The sequence below is a fragment of the Aethalodelphis obliquidens genome, unplaced genomic scaffold (assembly GCF_003676395.1).
Source record: "Aethalodelphis obliquidens isolate GAN/ISIS:26980383/991018 unplaced genomic scaffold, ASM367639v1 scaffold74, whole genome shotgun sequence".
Lineage (NCBI taxonomy): Eukaryota > Metazoa > Chordata > Mammalia > Artiodactyla > Delphinidae > Aethalodelphis > Aethalodelphis obliquidens.
This window is the reverse complement of record NW_020838018.1, coordinates 6,049,068-6,071,199: the sequence shown is the minus strand read 5'-3', so window position 1 is coordinate 6,071,199 and position 22,132 is coordinate 6,049,068. Positions and strand designations below refer to the sequence as shown.

The 22,132-nt window shown below is 50.9% G+C and overlaps 1 protein-coding gene across 2 annotated transcripts in view; it reads left to right on the top strand.

Moving 5' to 3' along the window:
• The first annotated feature begins 523 nt into the window (after window positions 1-523).
• LZTS1 (leucine zipper tumor suppressor 1) overlaps window positions 524-22,132 on the top strand; it is a 49,524-nt gene continuing 27,915 nt past the window's right edge. The window contains exon 1 of one of the 2 annotated variants that reach the window (XM_027091955.1): window positions 524-722. The gene's annotated coding sequence lies outside the window, so the exon portion shown is untranslated. Of the gene's footprint in view, window positions 728-22,132 lie in introns of both variants that reach the window. The other variant, XM_027091956.1, reaches the window with a different exon arrangement.

Genomic DNA, 22,132 nt, shown 5'->3' with positions numbered 1-22,132 from the left:
GGTGAACCAATGCCCCTCACTAGGCTGCTGGTGCCGTCTTTGAACCTAGAAGTCCAGCCTTTTTGCAGGGTTTGGGGGTTGGAGTGGGGAGATGGTGCTAAGAAAATGAAACTTGTAAGAAGAAGGGGTGATAAGGAAGGACGTGAAAAAGAAGTGGGGAAATAAGAAGAAAAGGACAAAAAGAAGGAATGGGGAAAGAGAAAGAGGGGGAGGAAGAAGACTGAGCAGACGGGTCTGTCCGCAGCGATGTGCTGAAGCTGAGATCGGAGAGTTGGGGGAGCCGGGACCCCGCGCGGGAGGCGGATGCAGGCGAGCCGGAGGTCGAGAGCAGCCCCAGCTGTCAGCTGGGAACAAAGGCCGCCGAGCCGCAAGGACCAGCCGCCGGCAGCGCCTGGCCAATGAGCGGCGCCGGCTCGGGCCCCGCCCAGCCCAGCCCCGGCCCGCCCTGGCCAATGAACGGCGCCGACCCCGCCCCGGCCCGCCCTGCCCTCCCGCCAGCCCGCGGCTCCGGGACCCGCGCGGAGGCCGGCGCGCCGGGAGCTGGCGGGCGCCGTGAGGGCGGCGAGGCCGAAAGTTTCTCTGCCCGCCTAGTCCAGCGAGCCGGAGCCGCGAGCAGCCGCGGTATCCGCCCGGCCCGGCAGTTCTGGGAGAAGAAAGACGGGAGCACATCGCAAAACGCACTGAAAAAAAAAAACTGAAGTCAGCCCCAGGCGCAGGGGCAGGTAAGGTGCGGTGGACGAGGGTCTCGCTCCCTCCAGAGGAGGGTCTACGGCCCCGACAGGGCGCCCCAGCTCCGGGGAAATTGCGCTCCCCGCGGCGTGCCAGCGCGTCCGTCGGTCTTTGTCTGTCTGTGCCGGCGTCTGTCCAGGTGTCTTTGTCTCCGCATGTAACTGTCAGGGTCTCCCCTCTGCCTGGGCACGTGCGGTGGGTCTGGTACCAGCCCGGAAGAAAGGAGGGTGCGTCCGTCCTTCCGTCTTTGTCTCCGTCTCCTGCAGACGGGGTTTATCTACTGCAAGCCCAGAATCTGATCTGGGGGGACATAGGTGTTGGGTGACACCGATGTCCAGAGATGAGGAAGCAGGAGGTGTGCGTGAGGGTCTGACAGCTGGGGCCTGGGCACTGAACTTTGCTGTCTGGAACTTTGAAGATGGGCTGTGTCCGCGCTGGTGGTGGGGACACGGATGCCGTTAGAGGTTTGGATTGTTTCACTGAAGGAGTAGGTCGCAGGGGATGAGGTGGATAGCGGGGGTGATGAACCTGGCCCCCTGGAGCAATTCAGCCAAAGCAACACACACACACAGTCTCACACCTACACACACACCACATTTATTTCTTTCTCTCACCCACCGCAGGCAGCCAGCCCCTCACCCTCTCCCCACCCCTACACACACACACACACACACACACACACACACACACACACACACATACACCCTTCCACATGCTTATCTCCAGCCTTTAGAGCACACAACTCAGCAGCAATAGGACCACAACACCAAGGGCTTTCCCCTTCCTCCTCCAGGTGGAAAGGACTAAACTGAAGGACATGAGCATTCTGCTCGCCCATGGGTGTGTCATGCCTAGGAAAGTGCTCCAGACTCGTTAGCTTCAGGGTCCTCAATTTCCCAGGAGCAAGGAGTACTTAGGGCGCTGAGCGTCTGAAGTTTCTGGGTCCTTCCTCTTCCATTCCATGCACATCCTCTCGCTGCCATCAGCCCCTCTGCTCTGGTCTTGGGTTCTGGCAAGTTTGAGGAGGTACCAAGCTCTGCAGAGCCCTTGGGAGGAGCTGTGCCAGGTAAGGATCTTCTGCTCTGCCAGCAATGCAGCCTAATCATGGGAGCTGAGACGCCCAGCCACAGAGAGATGAGTTGTCTGCTTGGCACTTCTGTCTGCACCAGAGACCCTACAAAAGAGCCTGTAGGTAGGGGCAGGAGAGCGTCTGTAACCTGAGCTTCCTCTAAGTTCAAAAACAATTTTCCCTGGACATGCTGAGGAAAATACAGGTGTTGGAAGTATATGTATATATGTACGCACATGAAGATGGGTATCTGAGACAGCATTTACGGGGAGGAAGGCTGTTTGCGTTCAAGGGTTGAAGAGAGCACAGTCTGTGGGTGAAGTCTGTGGACAGAAGCGTACACACTAATCAGGTGTGGGGTTTACACCTTGTATTTATCCAGCGCCTTTCTTCTTGAGGTGTTTTCTGCGCATCATAGACGTTACCTCATTTGGTATCTCCTTTACTCTCGTGACATAACTACCAGGTGAGCATGAAGCATGGCTGACTCTCTGTGTTCTGCCAGTGAAAAAAGTGAGGCCCCAGAGCAGCAGGGCTTTCCCAAGGTCCACAGCTAATTGGAGCAAAGTCAGGCGTAGCAAGTGGACTCCCCAGGCACGAGGGTTCAGCTGGGTAGATGTGAACATGGGACACTCGCTCTGCTGGTAATAAGAAGAAACTCAGGTGTAGAAAGCAGAGTGTCTCTTTGAAGGTATCAGTGTGTGAGCCAGAAGGAGGATGGGACATTTGAGATGGTGTTTTTTTTTTTTTTTTTTAACATTTATGGCAGTCTCTGCGATTCACAAGGTAGAACCTGTTTTAATAGTTCAGCTTGTGTGTCTGTCTGTCTGTAGGAGGAGCCCCTCATCTGGTCTGCCCCTGTGTCCAGGTAGATGTGTGTCAGGGTGGCTGCCGTCAAAGGGGTGCTGTTGTGCAGTGAAGGCTGGGGAGAGCCAGTGCATTGGGAATGTGTGAGGGAAAGATGCGCCGTGCCATTTCGAGAAACCATGTGTCTGCCTGTATGGGCACAGAGGTGGATGGGCTCCAGCTACGGGAAAATGGCTTTCTAGTCCCCAAAATGTATGTATATGCCTTTGCACTTTTTCAACATTCATTTAATAAATATTCATTGGATGCCTACAAAATGCAAGGCTCTGGAGCAGAAAGTGAGTCTACAAAGACAAAGAAGGTGATTATGGCAAACCTGTGGTTATGCAGCTTACAGAATAGTGTAATGGGGAATATTTAGCAACATTTAATACCCTTCACTAAGTACCCTGTGTGTCCAGTACTTTTTATTCATTATCTCCTTTAATGCTCAGCACAGCCCCACAGGGTGTGTATGATTATTAGAGGAGGAGACTTAAATAACGTTGCCAGGATAGGAAATAGGGGAGCAAGGGTTTGAACTCAGCTCAGCCTTGCCTCTGGCTCTTTCCACTTTCTTCTGCTAGTTTTAGTGTTTGTTTTGTTTTTTTGTTTGTTTGTTTGTTTTTGTTGTGGCCTCTCCCGTTGCGGAGCACAGGCTCTGGACGCGCAGGCTCAGCGGCCATGGCTCACGGGCCTAGCCGCTTTGCGGCAGGTGGGATCTTCCCGGACCGGGGCACGAACCCGCGTCCCCTGCATCGGCAGGCGGACTCTCAACCACTGCGCCACCAGGGAAAGCCCTCTTCTGCTACTTTTGAACATGTTTCTTCTGTGCAAAATATTCTTACCCTGTTCCTCTACCTCCACCCAGCCAGCCCCTGCTGGCACTTCAGATTTTAACCATGAGGATCGACTCCTCCAAGAACCTGTCCCCTCTTCTCTCCTGAAGTCTGGGTCACATGCCTTCCTCCGAGTCCATCATTCCTTGCTCTCCTAGCATTTACCCACGGGCCCCTGAAGAGCCTCCAAAGTTCCTAGAGGCAGAGATCTTGTCGTGAATTCCCAGCTCAGAGTGGTGTTTGGCTGCTAGGAGGAATCCCATAGGAAATGCGTGTTTAATAAAGTAATGGGAGAGAAAAGAGCTGTCAGAGACTCTTGGTGAGAGCACTTTTCCTAGCAGCAGATTTCTGCTTGGGGACACTTTGCTGGAGTGACCTCTGACTTCCTGCTGCTATTACTGGGCCAACGCTTTCAGGGCCTCTGCCTACATGGGCCTTCTCCATCCTGGTTCCTGCCTCCAGTAGTTCAGGAGCCTAAAGAAAACCCAGCCTTCACCCACCCTGCCAACCTACGCGCTCTATCTCCAGGTCCATCGACCGAGAAGTACAATTATACAAGTGGGAAGTGCTAGATGTGATGTTGATTTGGTGTTTTAAAATCCTGCACTTGGAATCCCAGGGGGCAGTGGTTCCAGGGCAATGATGAGGTGTTTCTGGGGTTTGGCCAATAAAAAAGTGTCCAACTGCCTGGGGAATCTTTAGGAGATTTACATGGTTAAGTCTTTGAGTTTGCTTTTGAATAGATCTTTGTGCTGCTGCAGTTTGAAAACCACTGTTCTGAAATGGACATTCTCACTGTGCTGTTGGGAGTGTGAGTTGCTACCATGTTTGGGGAGGTCATCTGGCTTGTGATTTGCCCAAGGTCACACGGTTCAGAGTCTGGTGACTCCCTTCCCATGCCCTTTGCACCACCCCATTATTTCTCATATCAGGATTTCACATACCTTCTCAGGGGTCCATGACAATTTTCGTTTTCCTTTCAAAGATCGTCGCTCAAGTTTGAAAAGCTCCGCATTTCACTCTTTACTAAAGGTCTTAGCCGTGCGAGGTGCCAGGGAGATGGGGGATAAACAAAATGGCTAAATAATGGTTTGAAACTAAAACCTGTGAGGAGGATTGAAGAGGAACCAGCCCCCATGAATCAGTGACAAGTACATTGAAAACTGGATCATGCTAACTTTGAACACAGCAGCTGCTCCCCGGGAGGGGAGGTAAGCTAGAACTCTCCAGGGTGGAGGTGGCCATGAACGGAACCTTGAAGTTGAACCTAAGGAAGGGATTTATACCTTCCCTTTAGAGAGGAAGCGTAGCAGCAGCAAGGTCATAGCTCCCAGATGCAAGCTGAGAGCCTAGGAGATGGATCTCTCTCTCCAAGGGGAGCCCCAGAAGGAGCCTGTTACCTCCTTCTGCCCTGCTTAGCCAGCCACCCGGACCAGACAGAGCTGGAGAATGCAGGGTGGGTGGTCACTCACCTCTTATAACTGCCTCCAGCCGAACAAGTGTGCAGCTTGGCCATGGATGGCCCCCTCCCAGGGTCCAGAAAAGTGGGCAGGGATGTGTCAGCCAAAGTTCGGCGGGGGCGAGTTGGGCTTCTAGCTGCTGATCGGCAAAGCTGCCGCTGTATATGCGATCTCCATCCTGCTTCTCTCACGTGCTTGCTTCCTGCTGGACACAGACTCCCACAAGACGGCCTAACCATCCCTAGGCTTCCTGTTGTAGTGATTTTAGTAGCGCTTTTTAATTTTAAAAGGAATATTATTATTATCAATATTATTATTTACAACGCAGATTTCTTCAACAATTTGACAGATGAGAAAATTGAGTGAGCCTGTCAGAGGTAAAGGGGTTTCACCCAAGACCTTAAGTGGAATGCTGGAATTTGAATCAGGCCATCCTGATTCCCCATCAGGGCTGTAACCACCCAACCATTAGGCCTCATTAAATGGATTTAGGTGTTTAAAGTGCAGAAGAAAAGAGATTTTTAAAGTTACAAGAACTCGATTTCTTCCATAATTATTATAATTCAAGCTTGATGAGAGTCTTAAAGAGTTTTCTTCCCTTTTTCTGTGCCCCCCCACTTCTTATCCCTAAGCACTTGTTAGACATATAGGTTAAGCTCAGTAAGTGATAAACTAGGAAGTATCTGGCATAATGGGGTCTCTACTTGAGAATCACTTTAAGGAATGTAATGTATCCTATGTCGGTTCTTTCTCTTTATAGCTAGCCAACTCATAAGGTTTAGTCCACGCCACAGTGAAATTATGCAAATTTTGACTTCACAGAATCTGAATTAACGACATTTCATTAGAATACCAAACTTTATTCCATAATCTAATTCAGTGTTTCCACCTTATCCATATGCAAATAAGTCCCAAACTAAAAAGAGATTAGCAGTCTCTTTGCTGGTAATGTAAGCAGTGTGGAAACCAGATTTGGGAGGTGATCACACATGGAGGCTGCCTCCCAGATGAGGACAGAATTGGATGGAGGGAAGGTGGCAAGAGGGTGCAGTGAGGATCGAAGGGAGGATAGAAGAGACAGAGGACAGAGTGTGTGTGTGTGTGTGTGTGTGTGTGTGTGTGTGAGCGTGCGCACTAACAACTAAAACTAATTGTCCTAATCAATCCAACAGAGAGGTGATTTTTCTTACTAAGTGACAGGCCAAATGGTTGTCTGAACAGATATGATGTAGGCTTCTTTCAGTGTCTGGAACGAAGGCAGTAAAGAGCTGCCCTCCCCAGATCACCCACAGATTTGCTTCCATGTCAGCTAATCACTGTGGGAGAAGATAACTGCCTTCAACATGGCTGCGGGCAGACACACACACACACACACACACATGCACACGCACACACACGCACGCACGCACACACACACACACACACCCCTTGCATTCTCATCATCTCTGCATCTCAGAGAAGCTCTCCTCTGATACCCACACTCGCAGTCACATCCCACAACACCAGTCCTCAGACTCCTGGCTGGCAGGCCCTGCAAGCTCCACACCTGTGTCCACTGGGTTGGCCTCTCTCTGGGGCACAATCGGCAGTGTGCTTGGGCAGCCCCCTCCCCAAGACCACAGAACCTCCATTTCTGCCATGCCCAGAGCAGTCTTTCGGGCTTCAGGGCTGCATATCCTCCCAGGCCCCAGCATCCACTAGAAGAAGAGGGGTCCATCTGGATGAAACTCCCAGCCCCAGGGGTGTACAAGGACACACCTCTCTCAAAGGTGTCAAGAGTAGAGCTGAGATTGGGAGTGAACATGGCTCTGAAAATCAGTCAGTGTCTCAGGACAAACCCGGCTCCATGCCTGACCTAACCTTTATGCACAGACTGCCAGGTGGCTGAGGCAATCCCGGCCCCGGGCACCCGGGCAGGGCTGCGCACTTGGCTCGCTGGTCTGTTGGCTCTGGGGGCATCTTCACTCTCCTTGCTGTTTGCAAAGCTATTTGCTGCTAAATCACCCTCCTCCTGGCACCCTGGATTGCTAAATTGGTCTCAACTTGCTGTACTTCCACCCACCACCTTAGTCATTATTCCCTGGCAGCATTCAGAGAGTGGGTGGAAAGCAGCCGAACATTATATTCCTGCTGAAGAGAGAGAGAATTGAGCATAGGCACGCAAGGAAAGGGGAGAGGGAAGGAGGTAACAGAAATCGAAGGAGGCAGGGAAACAAAGCTGGGGCTTGCCAACACCTGTTCCCGTGACCCCAGTCACCCTGGGTGGTGGGGCAGTGGGCCATAGGTGAGTGAGTGCTGGCCCAGTGGCGAGGAGGAGACCAGGAGGAGACCCAGGCATTTCAGGGTGAGAGGGGAGCCCTCGCTACTGGGGCTGCCCCTGCCTGGTCTGGTCCTTTAGTTCTCCAATAGGTACTGTCACGCCCCTTGAGCATCTGTTCCCATGTATTAAAATTTAGCTTCTGTCCTTCCTCCCTGCCTAGATGATAAACTTCTCTGGGTTTTTTTTGGCCGTGCCGTGTGGCTTGTGAGATCTTTAGTTCCCCGACCAGGGATTGAACTCGGACCCTCAGCAATGAGAGTGTGGAGTCCTAACCACTGGACTGCCAGGGAATTCCCGATGATAAACTTCTTGAAAGAGAAAGTGTGTCATGCCTCCAGTGTGTAGCACCAGGCCCTGGACACAGTCAGGGCTCAGCCCCCCACATGGCTGAGCCTGGTGGGGGTGAGGCCTACGGTGGCCCTTCCTACCCAGCCATTTCAGATCTCCCTGTGCTGTCCAGTGGCCATGGGGTCTGGGATCCCAGGCACACGAGAAGAGGAGGAATCACAAGGGAGCTTTCATGGCTTGGTCTACTATCTGCGTGAGGAAACTTCAGGGAGGGAAAGGGTTAATATCACAGAAGGACAGATCAGAGAGGGAAGCAGAAACTTGGAGGCCTTCTGTCCTGGAGCTGAAGGCTGGAGTGATCTCCAGCCAGGAGATGGGGCTGTCTTGGAGAGCTTGTCCAGAGCCCAGGCAGTGCCCTGGGGCTGGCAGGGGGTGGACAACAGAGTCGCTTCTCATGTCTGACAGCAGCGACAGCATCAGGCAGAGCAGAGTGACCTTGACAGGAGCTTTTCTGAGTCCCTGATAACGTTTGTTTGGTCTCCCAGGGAGAGGCTGGAAGGGGAACTCAGTGCCAACCCAAGCTTCCCTGAAACCCGGTGGGCCCCCCAACCCAGCTTCCTTCCCTCCCACCCTTTTCTCAAGGAAGATAATGGGCAAACCCTGAGAACAGAAGCTTCCACACATCTAGGGAGGCAGGGACACCGGGGAACCACACTGAGAATGTCAAGGGGCACAAGTCTGGGCGAAGGAGCCCTGAGGCCACCCTTGACCTTCTGCCAGTCGCCGAGGGGCAGCTCTGTCCCGAGTGTCTGGAGGATGCCTGGGTTGTGTCCGCCTCACCACCTCAGGGACGGGGTCAGGGGCGGCAGAGTTTCAGAAGGACACTTAAGGACTCGGGGCATCTCCCTGATTTATTGCAACCTTCAGATACTTCAGCCTCGGCTCCTTTCTGCTCCTCCGCCTGGCAGGGCATCTCAGCAGTACACCCAGAGGAGGGAGGGGGGGAGGGATTAGGCTGTGCTCACATCCTGGGGAGACAGCCTCCTCCTTCTGGCTGATCAAATTCCCCCAGCCCCTACGCCTCAGCGGCGCCAGTAGACAAACCGCACTGCAGGCAGGTGGGGAAAACAAGAGCCGCTGGGCAGAGCCCCTAGCCTCCACCTGCACTGGGAAGGGAGGGCTCCACCCCAAGGGGCCCAGGAAGGAGTCCCAGCTGCCTGAACTCCTCCCCTCGGAGGGCCTGCAGCTGCCCGGCTCAAAGGCTCTGCACCGGCTGTGGGCGGGTAGGGGCAGGATGCTTGGCTTTTCCCGAGATGACATCTCATCTACCAGAATAACCAGGAGCACCAGGCTTTCAGCTTCCCCTGGCCTCCTAGCAGGGCCTCAGCCAAGTGTTGACTTAGAAACTTCTCTGGGTGATGGACTCATTTCTATGCTAGAGCTGTATCAGGACCTCCAAGGCCAGGGTTCCAAGATTTATCGGGAAACTAAAGAGCTTGCCTTGAAGCAATGCACCCCTGCTCTGCATAGAACACAAAATCTCAGGGCGGAAAGGACCCTTAAATACCATTTTGGGGGGGGGCCTCACCATGCAGCTTGCAGGGATCTTAGTTCCCTAACCAGGGATCGAACCTGGGCCCTCGACAGTGAAAGCGCAGAGTCCTAACCATTGGACCACCAGGGAATCCCCATAAACACCATTTTATACCCCTCAAAATCTTCTTCCTCAAGTCTTTTTTCTACTTAGCTCTAAGAGCTGCCGTTTTGGACCCCAGGAACCCACTTAATTCTCTTTTAGTTCAATTCTTTTAAAGTCATAGAATGGTAGGTTCACATCAAATACTCTGCTGAAATCCGGGGGGCATCACTGGTCTGGTATTGGGACAAGAGACAGACACATTTTAAAAAATCACAGTACAAAGCCCAGTTGGTCTAAAACATCTTCTTGGAAGATACAGAATTTGAGAAGGACCCTGTGGGCTGGGTGTGATTTGAAGAGATGGGAGGAGTAGGTGGCACAGGTAAGGGACCGGAAGTGGCAGGGAAACAAAGGCAAGTTGAGTCAAGTCGAGGAGGGCCTTTCGTGAGTTTGCATGTGACTTGGTAGGCAGTGGGGAGCCACTGGAGTCATAGGCAGAGGAGTGGTGTGGAACAGACCTTTGTTTTTGGAAGTTCATCTGTCAGTGGAGTGTAGGATGGATTTCAGGTAGAGAGGCTTCTTTCTAGGAATAACATTAGTTATTAGAACACCTTTCTAGCCTCCTCCCATCTCCTAGCTGATAGCACACATTCCCAGAGATCCCATGCAGCCTGGAAATGTGGGGTAGCCAAGGCTTCAAGGAGAGGGAAGTTCCTAGTCCAAGATCAAAGGTTGATGTTTTGCGTCTAGGCCCTATTTATAACAGGAGACATAGGGAATACCTCCTAGCTTTGGACCTGGAAGGAATCATGGAGGGAGGGGGTGGGGGCCTTTTTTTGTTTTAATGGATGGAGACAGAGGCCCGGGTTGGAAAGGGACTTAATTGCTCAGGGTCCCACAGCTGGTTAGTGCAGCACCAGGATTGGTGCCCCACTTCAGACTCCTTGCACTCACCCACTGCTAATTGTGGACAAGGACTGGGGGCCAGTAGGATTCATCAGATCCTCAAACCTGGGGTGTCAGGCAGGTTTGCCCCAGGGGACGTATGAGAGCTTGTCAGTAGTGGGTGCTCTCAGTCATCTTTGTGGGTTTCTCCCTGCACTCCAGTGACAGCTGATACCCACGGCCTCCGTTTTCCTCTCTTGTCTTCCTTCTTGTTTCTCTGAGTGCTTCGGATGTTCTGTTTCCTTCTGTTCCTCTGCCGGTTCCTTTGTTCTAAGTGTTCTGAGGAGCTCCCGGCTGACATGACAGTGAAGGTTTACGAGGCCAGTGGCTGTTGCTACCAGTTGGCACCTTTCAAAACCTTTCAAAAATGAAAAACAAGGTCTTTGCCTCTGTCTCATGTGTACTCAGTTTAAAGCAAACTCAGACAGAACGGGAGGATTGCAGGTGCCCCCAGCCACACGGACCACCAGCGCGTTGACGCCACATCAGGAGAGATTCCCAGACAGGTGGCAGGTGTGCATCCCAGTGTCAGGAGAGGCAGCTCTCATCAAGCGGGGACCTCCTTCAGTCTCAGAAGAACAGGGTACCAGGAATCCCCTGCCCACAGCTCTGAACCTCTTAGAACACCATTCCCCACCTTCCTCTGGAAGTTTCCTCAACCAGGTACCTGCCCAAGAGCTTCCCTTTTGCCTGCTGAAAACCCAGCTAGCCAAGGGAGGGGCAAAGCTGTGGCAATGTCCTGTGAAGTCTCCAGTGAGGTGATACCTGGAGACAGGCCCTTCCTCCAGGAAACACTCCAGCCCATGCCCTGTGCCCTTAGGCTCCCAGAGCAGTTCATCTTCACCTGAATGCAGCCTACAGTCCTAGTAGAGAGAGCAGGTGAGTCCTAAAGGTGAGGCATGGGTTTTTTCATGCTTGCCAATCCTGTGGGCAAGTTTGCGAGGGGACAGCAGAAAGAATGTGTATTTGGGAATCAGACAGACCAGTGTTCGGATCCCAGCTCTGCCACCTAATAGCTGTGTGGCATTGGGCAAGTCACTTATCCTGTCTGAGCCTCAGTTGTCTCATCTGTAAAATGTATTGTGTCCCACATAGAATTTTTATGGAAAGTACAAGAGCCAGTATAAGTGAAAGCACATGAAACATACTAGGAGCTCAATTTATGTCAGTCTCATCCCCTTTCCATCAGCTCTAATGGAAGGGAACCCAGCAGGAGGCTAAGTTGTCTATGCAGGAGGGTCACGAGCCCTCGGTCCAGGCACATGTCCAAGGGGTCAGGCAATGCCACCTGTGACAGCTTCCCTTATCTGCTTACTCTGGCAAAGGGGGCTAGTTGTAGCTAAAAACATATGGGAGGGAATCCCTGACACCTCTGTCACTCTGGGTCTCCATCCCCATTGTCAATTTGACTAAATTAAAATTGACTTAATGAAATTATGTAGAACAGATGAGCAAGACATCACTGAACGCCCTGATGTTAAGACTCAGCACTGAAAGTGGATCTCTGGCTCACATTGGCTTACGCCAAATGCGTGTGCAGGGGAGGAGGGGGGAGAGGTGAGGGCTCATGGATCCTGCTGGTCAGTGGGGTTTCCCTCTGCCTCAGGAAGACTCCGCAACACCATCCTGAGCACACGTGTGGGACAGAGTTTAGGCGGGGAGGATTTCTCCCCAGGGTGAACGGCTGGATAGGAGGGGTTTATCCTGCGCCCTTTCTTCCTTCCTCCTGCCTCTTGCTTCAAAGCCGATGTCTTTCCCATCTGGATCATTTTCTGGATCAGGTAGCACATAAGGTCAGGAAAGGGGGAGAAAGAAAAATAAAATGAAACTTTTCTCTCTGCATTGTGTTCATGGGAGATGTACAGCTGCGAGATGGCCCAGGTCTGGCTGACGCTCCTATAGGAGAAAGCAAAAGACTGAGGGATCGAATGCTGCATTGGAAAATCAGAGGGACATCTATTCTGCCTAAATGGCATTTAAACAAGACGAGAGCAGGCAACCTGGGGGACCCAGGAGAAGCTGCTCCTGTTTGGGACACACATTCCCCTCCAGGATCACGTACCGGAATCCTCCCAAGTGAAACAAGCAAGCTGGTGTTTAATGCTCCTTCCAGGAGAGCTCAATATTGCCTTTTTTCTCCTCTTCCTCTGTGGATGTGTGTGTGTGTGTGTGTGTGTGTGTGTGTGTGTGTGTGTGTTTAGTGCAGAAAACAGAACTGAGGTGATTTCCTCTACCTGATCTGACATTAGATCCTATCTTCAGAGTCCAGCAATTTCTCCATTCTAGCATGTTGGGATCTGTTGGGGAGAAGGCACGTGGCTTTTAGGAACATCTGGGAGAGGGGATGCCAGCTCAGCTGTGGGGTTGTCAGATGCTAGGACTCACGGAGCTTGAAGAGACCTAAGTGAGCTGCCCAGAACAAAGGAAGCATGGGACTCGCCTCTGGGCCATTCCTCCACTCAGTGGCTCTCCCTGCCCCCAGCCACTGAGTGGAGGTGGTGCGCTGGATTCCCCCACTCTGTCCTCCCCTCTTTCCTCCCGGGACTCAGGTGAAAAGGATGCCCACAGGAGGTCCTGTTCAGTCTTCCTCAAGGAGGTAGTGGCAGAAAGTGTGGGCTGAACAGTAGACGCAAGAGATAAGAGGAGGCCAGCATGGACACGAGGGCCAGAGACTCACAGAAATGCCTCCAGGGAAGACAGAGGCGTCTGATCTCATCCACACCTGGGGCTGGGGGTGGGGGTGGGCGGGCATGAGAAGGTGGCTCTAGCTACACCCCAGCTTCTAACCCTCTGTACTACCCTGACAAGAGGCTGGACATACCGTGTTTGTGACTATCTTCTCTCCTTGAATATGCTGAGTTCTTCCTGCCTGGGAGGCTCTGTGCTAGTCCCCAGGGATATCAGAGTGTCCTCGGGAGTTTACTGTCTATTGGTGATTTCTGAGCACTTTAAGAGCAATTCTGACTAACAATTGATAGGTGATTACTCATCTTTTTTTTTTTTTTAATCTAATCTCTAAAGACCCAAAATGGAAGTGTCCCCATTTCTTTAGATAATGGAAGAAAAGAAATAGAGCCTAGGGACCTGCAAAGTTGAGGAAAACATATCAAGAGATTGAGCCTAGGGTTAGACCCCAGTAGCATCTCAAGACCCGTATGTTAAAAAAACAAAAAACAAAACCTAGCTGCCATTTACTGACCTCTTAATTATATCCTCATTCCTTTACTAATAAAACTTCACTCAGTAAGTACAGAAACCCTATGAAGTAGGTACTACTGTCAGTCCCAATTTACAGATAAGGAACTAAAGCTTAGAGAGGCTGCGGCAGGGGCCCAAGACTAGGGCTGAAAGGAGATAAAGGGGGTTACAGACCTAACCCAGAGCACAAGGGTTGGTGAAGGAGGGACCAGAGTTAGGGTGATATCTGGAGGAGCTGGCAAAGCCTGCGTGGGAGCCGGTGTCCCCGGCCTGTGGTGAGGTCTGCCTTGGGCAGATGGCTGCGTGCCTGACCCTGACACCACTGGAGATAAAGGACTAGTGCGCTGTTGACTGCAGCCACGTTCAAAGCCAAGCACTGCCACTCGCCAGGTATAAAACCTGAGGCCTCGTTTTCTGCATCTGTCAGATGGGGATAATATTATTGCTCCTTCTCAGGGCACCTTGGGGTGCAGCTTGCATCCAGTCTTGTGTATAGAGCGCTCCGTCCAGTACCTAAGGAAATAGCAGATGGGAGCTTAAGAGGAAGCTCTGTCCCCCTGCTTGACATCCCTGGACTCTGCTGTCCAGCTTGGGCATCTTCCTCTGGCCAGAGGAGGTGAAAGGAGAGGGCAGCTGTCCGCCACCCCCACCCAGCCTTTCCTGGGCAGCGGTGACCTCCTTCTTGAGCTGTGGGAGGCTGGCCATCAGCCTGTTCAGAGGAGGCTCCCAACGGCATCCAGGTCCTGATTGTTCAGCAAGGCAGAGACTCAAGAATTCCCCAGCTGTGTGGGGGAGGGAGGGAGACAGTGGGAAGGAAGCCCTGCTCAGTGCTCTGTCATCACAGACAGCTTCGCCCGCTCTTCTCTTTGGGAAGGACGAAAAGAGCTGAAGTGGAGGCGGAAGACCAAGCCCTGGAGGCTGGGAGAGGGGAGCTGAGCAAGATAGTGCAGCCCCCCCTGGCCCAGAGGACCCCACCGGGAGCAGCTGAGTGGAGGAGACCCTACCCTGCCTGGTGGTGGCTTAGCCACAGGTAGCCTGAGGGAGAGGAAGACAGCCAGGACCGCATTCCCCCTCCCCCTTCTCCCTCCCATTCCACCTCTGGGCACTACTGAGGCCTCACTGCCAACCTCGTCCTAAAGGTGACATCACTCCGCCAGATAGGGAGGCTGAGTCAAGAACCAGGCAAGCTCAGGAACACTCGAGAGCCAAGAAGGAAAGGAGAGTACAAGGAGGGAGAGAAAGAGTAGGTGGGCGAGTTTATAGATTTAGTTTCTCACTGAGTGTCTCAGTCAGCTTGGGCTGCTATAACTAAATACCGTAGTCTGGGTGGCTTAAACAACAAACATTCATTTCTCACAGTTCTGGGGGCTGAGATAACAGGTAAACCCCAAGCACCTTGTTGGGGACTTGCTAACTCTTACCTGTGTGCAGAAGAACTGAGGCACGGCAGGGACTCGATACTAAGGGTGCAGTTAGTAAAGGAAGGAGAACATCAGGTTGGGAAAGTCAGTGAGCTCTCGAGGGCAGGATTTGCTGGGCCAATTAAAGGAGGGAGAATCCCGATGGAGAGAAACAGCACAAGAACCATAAGAAAACCACCTTGAATCGACCTTGAGAAAGGTCCCGGAGACCTGAAGAGGATGGAATGTTGGTACCGCACTTTGCAGTTTGTAAAGCCATTTCACATCCACCGTGTCATTGATCCTCACTGCACAGCTATGAGGTCACATGTAAGATCTTTATGCCCTTTTTAGAGATAAGAAGGGGGCTCAGAGAGTTAAGAGTCTTGGCCAAGTTCTGTCCATGAGGAAGTCAATGGTAAGATAGGTTTCAAACACAAGCCTTTTGATTTCCCGTCTTAAAAGAGAGGTTTGCTGACACTATCAGATGCTGCTGTGGGTCTTGATGAGATAGGCCCTGGGAGCAGGAAAGGTTATCAGGAAGACAAGTGATGTGAGTGTTGAAATCTGTGTTTAGAAGACCTTTGTGCAGAAGAAGGGTTAGTGGGAAGAGAGGTGCAGGCCCTCTTAAAGGTTATTGCCACATGCCAAGCAGAGATGATGCAGGCACTCAGGGAGGACAAAGCAGGGGGTGCAGAGGGAGGAACCCCAGATGCGCCAGGTACCCACCCGGTCAGGACCACAGCTCCGTATGCATGGGACACATCCACATGAAGAACACACCTCTGGGGCTTCTGAATCTCAACTTCCCATTTAAAAAAATGTGAAGCGTACATATCTTTTACCCTTTCTCATGATTAAAACCAAACCAAAACACAATAAACTCTTTCCCCCTCATCCATTGCTCTGCTGGCCCCCCTCATCTGCTCCGCTGGACCCCTTTCTCCAGCTGAGGGCTGCGGGCTCCCAGCTTCTAACACGGTGACCTCGTTAATCTTCAGAGGACAGTCTTCTCCGGCCTCCCAGAGACGGCCCACTTTGGTCTGTGCTCACCCTTTTAGCTCGGTCCTTACATCCAGTGACTCCCTTTAAATGGCTGTGCTGTGACCTGTGCTCCCTCAGCATGAGGCTGAACTTGGCAGTGGGTGTACACCAACAATCCTTTCTTTCCACTCAAAGCATGTTTGGTCACTGATCTCACCAGAGCCTCTCAAAGTGTCTGTATTGGTGAGAGCAGTTACCACACTGGCCACGAGCAGATGACTGAGGGGAGCCCTGGAGAGAATGACTCACTCAAGACCATATAAGACCACACTAGTCGATGGCCCGGAGGAGCAAGTTCAAGCCTCTTGTCCATTGTCATTACTATTCCACTGTTAAAAAACAAAACCAAACCGAAAAGCCCATGCAGGAGTTAGGGGGTAGCTATAGCTTGAGCAACTCCGAGATTCCCTATGTTGGGTCAGTTTTACCTCTCGTGAAAGCCCAACTGTACACTTGGAAGATTTCCATGGATTCTAGTCCAGAAGGAAGTGCAGCCTCTGGAGAGCTCTCTCCTCTGTCTTCCCACCCCAGTGGAAAGGCCTGGAGCTGGGCAGACAGAACTTGGCAGCTACACAGGCCAGATGTGCTGGGGACAAGGCGGGCCAGCAGTCTGTCCTCGGGGGCCTGCGGTACAGCCAGGATGCTCCAGCCAAGCTAGCATCTCAGCAGTACTTCTACACTCCTTCCTGGTATGAACTGCTTCTCTATGTGAGCCATGGTCACTTGTCTGGAATGGACCATATGTCTCCCCTGAACAACCAGGTGGGGAGGAGAAATTGAAGCAGAAATGGGCTGCCTGCTTGGAAAAGTCTTCTCAAGGAAACTGCTGAACCTGCATGCCCCTCTGGGCCTCCAGGTCCACCACCCCTTTCCTTATATTTTTTATTTTTTTGGCTGCACCGCCCAAAAATCCTTAGTTCCCCGACCAAGGATTGAACCCATGACCCCTGCAGTGGAAGCGTGGAGTCCTAACCGCTGGACCACCAGGGAGTTCTCCCACCACCTCTTTCTCATCAGATACTTACAAGACACCTGAGCATCCGTGAAAGCTCTCCTCTGAGACCAGTGAAGCCACCGGAGAGGTCCTTGGGCTCAGACATCCTCTATAGAGCTTTTCTCTAGAGCCATCCCCACCCCACCCACTTCCGAAGCCCCAGAGGGTGGAAGGGAAATGCCAAATTCTACTTAAAATTTCAAATGGGACTAGCACTTATTGAGCACCTATTATATGCAGATACTTTATTTTACATTTGCTATCAAATCATCTTATCTTCAGAACCACCCCAGGGTATACATATCAGTGGTTTTCAGCTGGGATCCATTTTGTGCCCCCAGGAAACATTCATCAACATCTAAGACATTTTTAATTGTCACAATTGCAGGGGAGGGAGGCAGAGAGTGGGTACAATTGGCCTCTAGTATATAGAGGCCAGGGATGCTGCTAAACTTCCTGCAATACATAGGACCACTGATAATAATAAAGAATTTCTTAGCCCAGGAAATTCAACTGCAATTTACAAACACAAAAGGAAAAGCTGGGGGTTCAAAGCAGTTGAGTAGCTTCCCCAAGGCCTTACAGCTAGTAGTCAATGACCAGTGACAGTACAGTCAACATCAGTCTGACCTGAAAGCCTCTGCTTTTTTGCTTACAAGATGCTCCCATTCAAGAGCAATGGCCCACCAGGTCCTATCTGTCCTGGCAGAACAAACGTCATTGTTTCTCACAAGGCAATCAAGCACCGATCTGCACCGCCAGCTAGAAGCCCAGGCAGCAGCTGCTGGTTGTGCAGACTTTTCCCACAGCTTGCTCTGGGGAGTTACAGAGGTATGAGCCCCTGCTTCTTGCCTCCAGAAATCGGGGCTCTCATCTGAGTAGTTATGATAGTGCACATGCAGAGGCCTTCTAAGTGCCGGTTGAGGGTACTGCCAAGAAGCCCACGGGCATCAGAAGGACTGTGAATCCTGGTGGGAATCAGGGAGTGTCTTTCATGGAAGGACAGGGCTAGAGTAGGTCCTGGAAGGCCTGGTGGTGGGATTTCATTACTCAAGAGAGTACATCAGGGAGAAATGAGCCTGATTCTGGGGCTAGGTGGGTAAGGGGCTGAGGCTGTAGTTTGCTGCGCAGGTGATAGAATTAGGCCATGATGAAAGCACCACCGTTCCACTGATTGTTTTTTCTTATATCATCTATTTCATGGACTTACTTTTGCTCTGCCGCCTCTAATGACTTTCTCCATAGTCCTAACAACCATCTTGTTAACTATTACCTTAAAAATGTTGAAAGACACTGTTTTCATTGAGTTGCGGAGACGGAACAACTGTCCTGCCATTACGCTTGGCAGTGTTCTGCCAATTACTGCAGTCCCTATGCAGTGATTGGAGAGGATATATAAGCAAGTGTAAGCTACGGATCATAGGGACAGACCTGGCTGGTTGGAGTAGAATTCAGTGCAGGGAGGAGGCAGCAAAAATGCCTGGAAGGCACTTGAGAGCCATCTTCTGAAGAGCCTTGAGTGCCAGGCTAACAGCCAAGAAGGAGGGTGGAGATTGGGTCTCCAGAACCAGCTGGTCCTGGGAGGAACGGGAGGGGAAAGCCATCTGTCCAGAGTGATGTAGCTGACAGTGTTTTAGACTAGGAACACCCCCGACCCTTCCTCCCTGCCTGCTCCGCAGAGGCCACCAATTCTCCTGGTCCTTCTTGAAATCACATTAGTGCGGTGGACTCCCCAGCCATTAGAGGGGGAGGGTGATTCTGCATTCAGGCGGCGCTGCCCTCTTACTTCAAGTGTCCTCACTGCTAATGGGACATGGGGTCTGAACACATGTGCACACGCCTCCATGCATGTGCCGCCGGGGAGGAATTATCCCAATGAATGTCAATGAACGGTCGGGGACAATGAAGTACAGTGAATGAGTGAGCTGCAGGGGCCTTTCATGAGGCCTGAATGACAGTGGAACTCGCGAGGAAGGGTGCCAGCCTGAACAGTATCCGCATCCAGAAAATTAGAGAGGACTTTTACGCCTGACAAAACAAGGCTGCAGAAGGAGCCCAAGTCCCTCCAATTAGCACTATTACTGGGCAGATTAAGGCGGGAGGAAGGGCGCCGCCTGATTGTGGTATGCTCTAAGAGGGTCAAGGCCAATTCTTTTCTCTGATGAAACAGGGTGGGGGTGGGGTGGGGTGGTGGGCCTAAGGGAATGAGTGCATCTTCACTACCGCCCTGATAGGAGGGTGGTCCAGGGCTCCTTCAGCGCCACTCTTTCAGTAGCCATTCTACTTCTTGGGATAGAAGCTGAATCAGGAGAAGGAAGTTCAGTGCTGACGACAGCAATTTCTGAGGCAAAAAGCTAGGGATCTGCCATTTTAAATACCAACCCACTAACATTTCTTCTTCCAACCTCTTTGGCTTCCCTCCCTCCTTCCTTTAAGAGTCGTTTGGCCGAGTTTGTGGAGACACAGAAAACAGCATTAGTGTTCAGGAAACCCAAAAACTAGTGTAGGATGTAGGTAAAGAACGAGAGACTTAGCAAGGGAAGGTGAAATCAGTGTGGGGCATCAGCTCTCTCCAGGCCCCCTGTTGTGAAATGACACACAAAGAGGCAAGGAAGACACAGGAAGGCTTCCCGGAGGAAGTGGTATTTGAGTGGGACTTTAAAGGGTGGGTTATCACAGGCTGAAGGCTGGGGTCACAGGGACAAGTGGTAAAAGAGATTCTAGGTTAAGCCAACAGCCTGAGCAAGGCTCTGAGGGCAGGATGTGCTGAGTGGTATTTGGAGGAAATGGTGAGCAACCAGGGGAGGGTGAAAGGCGGAACAGAGCTGGAAAAGGGGGCTGGGACCAGATCATGTGGAATCATGAGCACCCTGGGAGTGCAGGTCTCTGAGGAAGGAAATTAGGACAGTTGTCGCCAAAGGCTGTAAAGGATCTCAGCCTCAAGCAATCAGGTCTGTGTTTTAGAAATGAAACTTCCAGCTGCTGCAATGGGGAAGATCCATTTGCGCTAGGAGAGACCTAAGTCAGGAAGTTCATTCATTCATTCACTGAACTTTTAAAAAACATGTTATTTTAAACTTTGTTTATTGAGGTATAGTTGATTTACAATGTTGTGTTACTTTTAGGTGTACAGCAAAGTGATTCAGTTATGTCATATATATATATATATGTATGTGTGTGTATATATATATATATATGCGTGTGTATATATATTCTTTATCGGATTCTTTTCCCTTATAGGTTATTACAAAATATTGAGAATAGTTCCCTGTGTTATAGTCCTTGTTGGGTATCTATTTTATATACACCTTCACTGAATATTTATTGAGCTCAACTGTGTGCCAGGCACTGTGCTAAATGATACCGTGGTGAGACATTCCAAGGGGCTCACAGTCAGTGGGGCTATTTCTACCCTTCTTTGCTGAGGCACGGGCTGCTCCTGGTTGCATGGAGGGGCTCTCACACACAATCTCTTACTGCCCCCTTCCCTCCAGTCCCAGAATCCCCAAACCCTGCACTAAGCCAGGATTGGCAATAGACACAGAGGGCCCAGATACATCCTGTCATTGGGAACCTTGCATGAGATTCTTGGCTCTGCAGTGGATAGAAACAGAGAGGAAGGTAGGTGCTTTTAGGACAGTTTGGGTGATTCGGATTGACATGTATACACTGATGTGTATAAAATTGATGACTAATAAGAGCCTACTGTATAAAAAAGTAAATAAAATTAAATTTAAAAATTTTTTAAAAAACGAATAAAGCAAAACAACTATATCCCAGGATTTCATTATTATTTATTTTAAATTATTTTATTTTTTTAATTAAATTGGTTTTTTGTTTTAATTTTTGGTTTTTTATTCATTTAATTGTGCTGTCATTATCTATCTATGTATTACTATTTAAAAAATTTTTTTTTGTTGGTAATGGAAGAAAGAGTAGTAGCTACTAGCTTTACAGATGTCTCTTCCTATTAAAATGTGCCCCTGTCCCTGAAAGCTGCCTTCATTTCTGCAGGCTACGTGATTTCTCCTGACATGCTAAGATGCACTCAACCACACATCTCCCTTCTGCTAAGCCCTGACTTCTTCTAGTTAATAACAGCTTACCCGGCATGTGACATCTGCACAAAAGAAATCAGATCTCCATAACCAGCAGCTCTGATATAATCTCTGCATTCATCTCCACTGCTGTTTTTGCAGTGAACCCTCACCCTTCCTCACTATGACTGCATTTACATCACAATGAAGCCCCACCCCCAGCCCAGCATCCCTGTCTGGTCCCTCCAGAGCAGACTGGACCAAATGGCACTTTCCATCTTCCTCCCTCTCCATCTTTTTCTTTCCATGCTCTTCCCTTCCCCTGAGATTTGCCCTCAGCCTTTTGGACCCTTCCCCTCCCAGATCCTCTTAGACCTCCTCCACCTCTTTCAGGCCCTTCCCCCACTTGCTGCTTACCTGTCTCTCTGGTGTCTGTGGGAAGGATGGGGATGGGGGCCAACCCATATGCTCAGTTCTTCCCTTTCTTTCTCCCCCCCAACTTAATGATTCACCTATCCCCTCCATACACATTCTTCTTTGCCCCCTGCCCCCCAATTCATGACACAGCCCGACAGACAGCTCCCTCCACGATCCCAAGGCCTGAGAGGTAATGGAGGCAGCCACGCTACCTTGGTTTCTGATCACATCACCCCAGGCAGCCACTCAGAGGCCAAGGGGCAGGTCAGGATATCACCAGGACTAATTCAATCTTCTCTTGTACTTATCCCAACTTCCAGACTCGATAAGACCACCAACTCATCCCAGTTTTTCTGGGACTTTCCCAGTTCTAGGGCTGAAGTCTCGCATCCTAGGAAAGTTCCTATCACAACAGGACAGGTGGTCACTCTGTGAGTCCCAGATTCTTTTCACAAAGTGGAGCTCAGAGTATAGATGACTTAGAAAAACCCAACACTGATAGGGGCACTGAATGCAACGCACACACACAATTAGCAGGTCAAATCATTAAGCTGTTCACTTAGTGCACGACGAAGGTCTAACACACAGGCCTACAAACTCCAACACGCCCCTAGCCCTGGTCCGGACACTCAGACGAGGGTACCACTGAGGCACTAGTGCCACACAAAGGAGCCTCCTCTAGAGCTTGGCAGGGCTGGGATGGTCACAGCTGTGCTCCAGGTTGCCTAATGCATTCCAGGACCCCCCCCCCAGGGTGGGGCTTAGGGATGAAAAGTTTCATAAACACCGCTGTGAACTGTTTTGTGGTGTCACAGCTCACAGAACCCATGCACCCTGAAATAGAGTACGATTTTTAAACATATGCTTCTCCATTCATTCAGCAAACGTTTGTGGAACTGTAGACTGT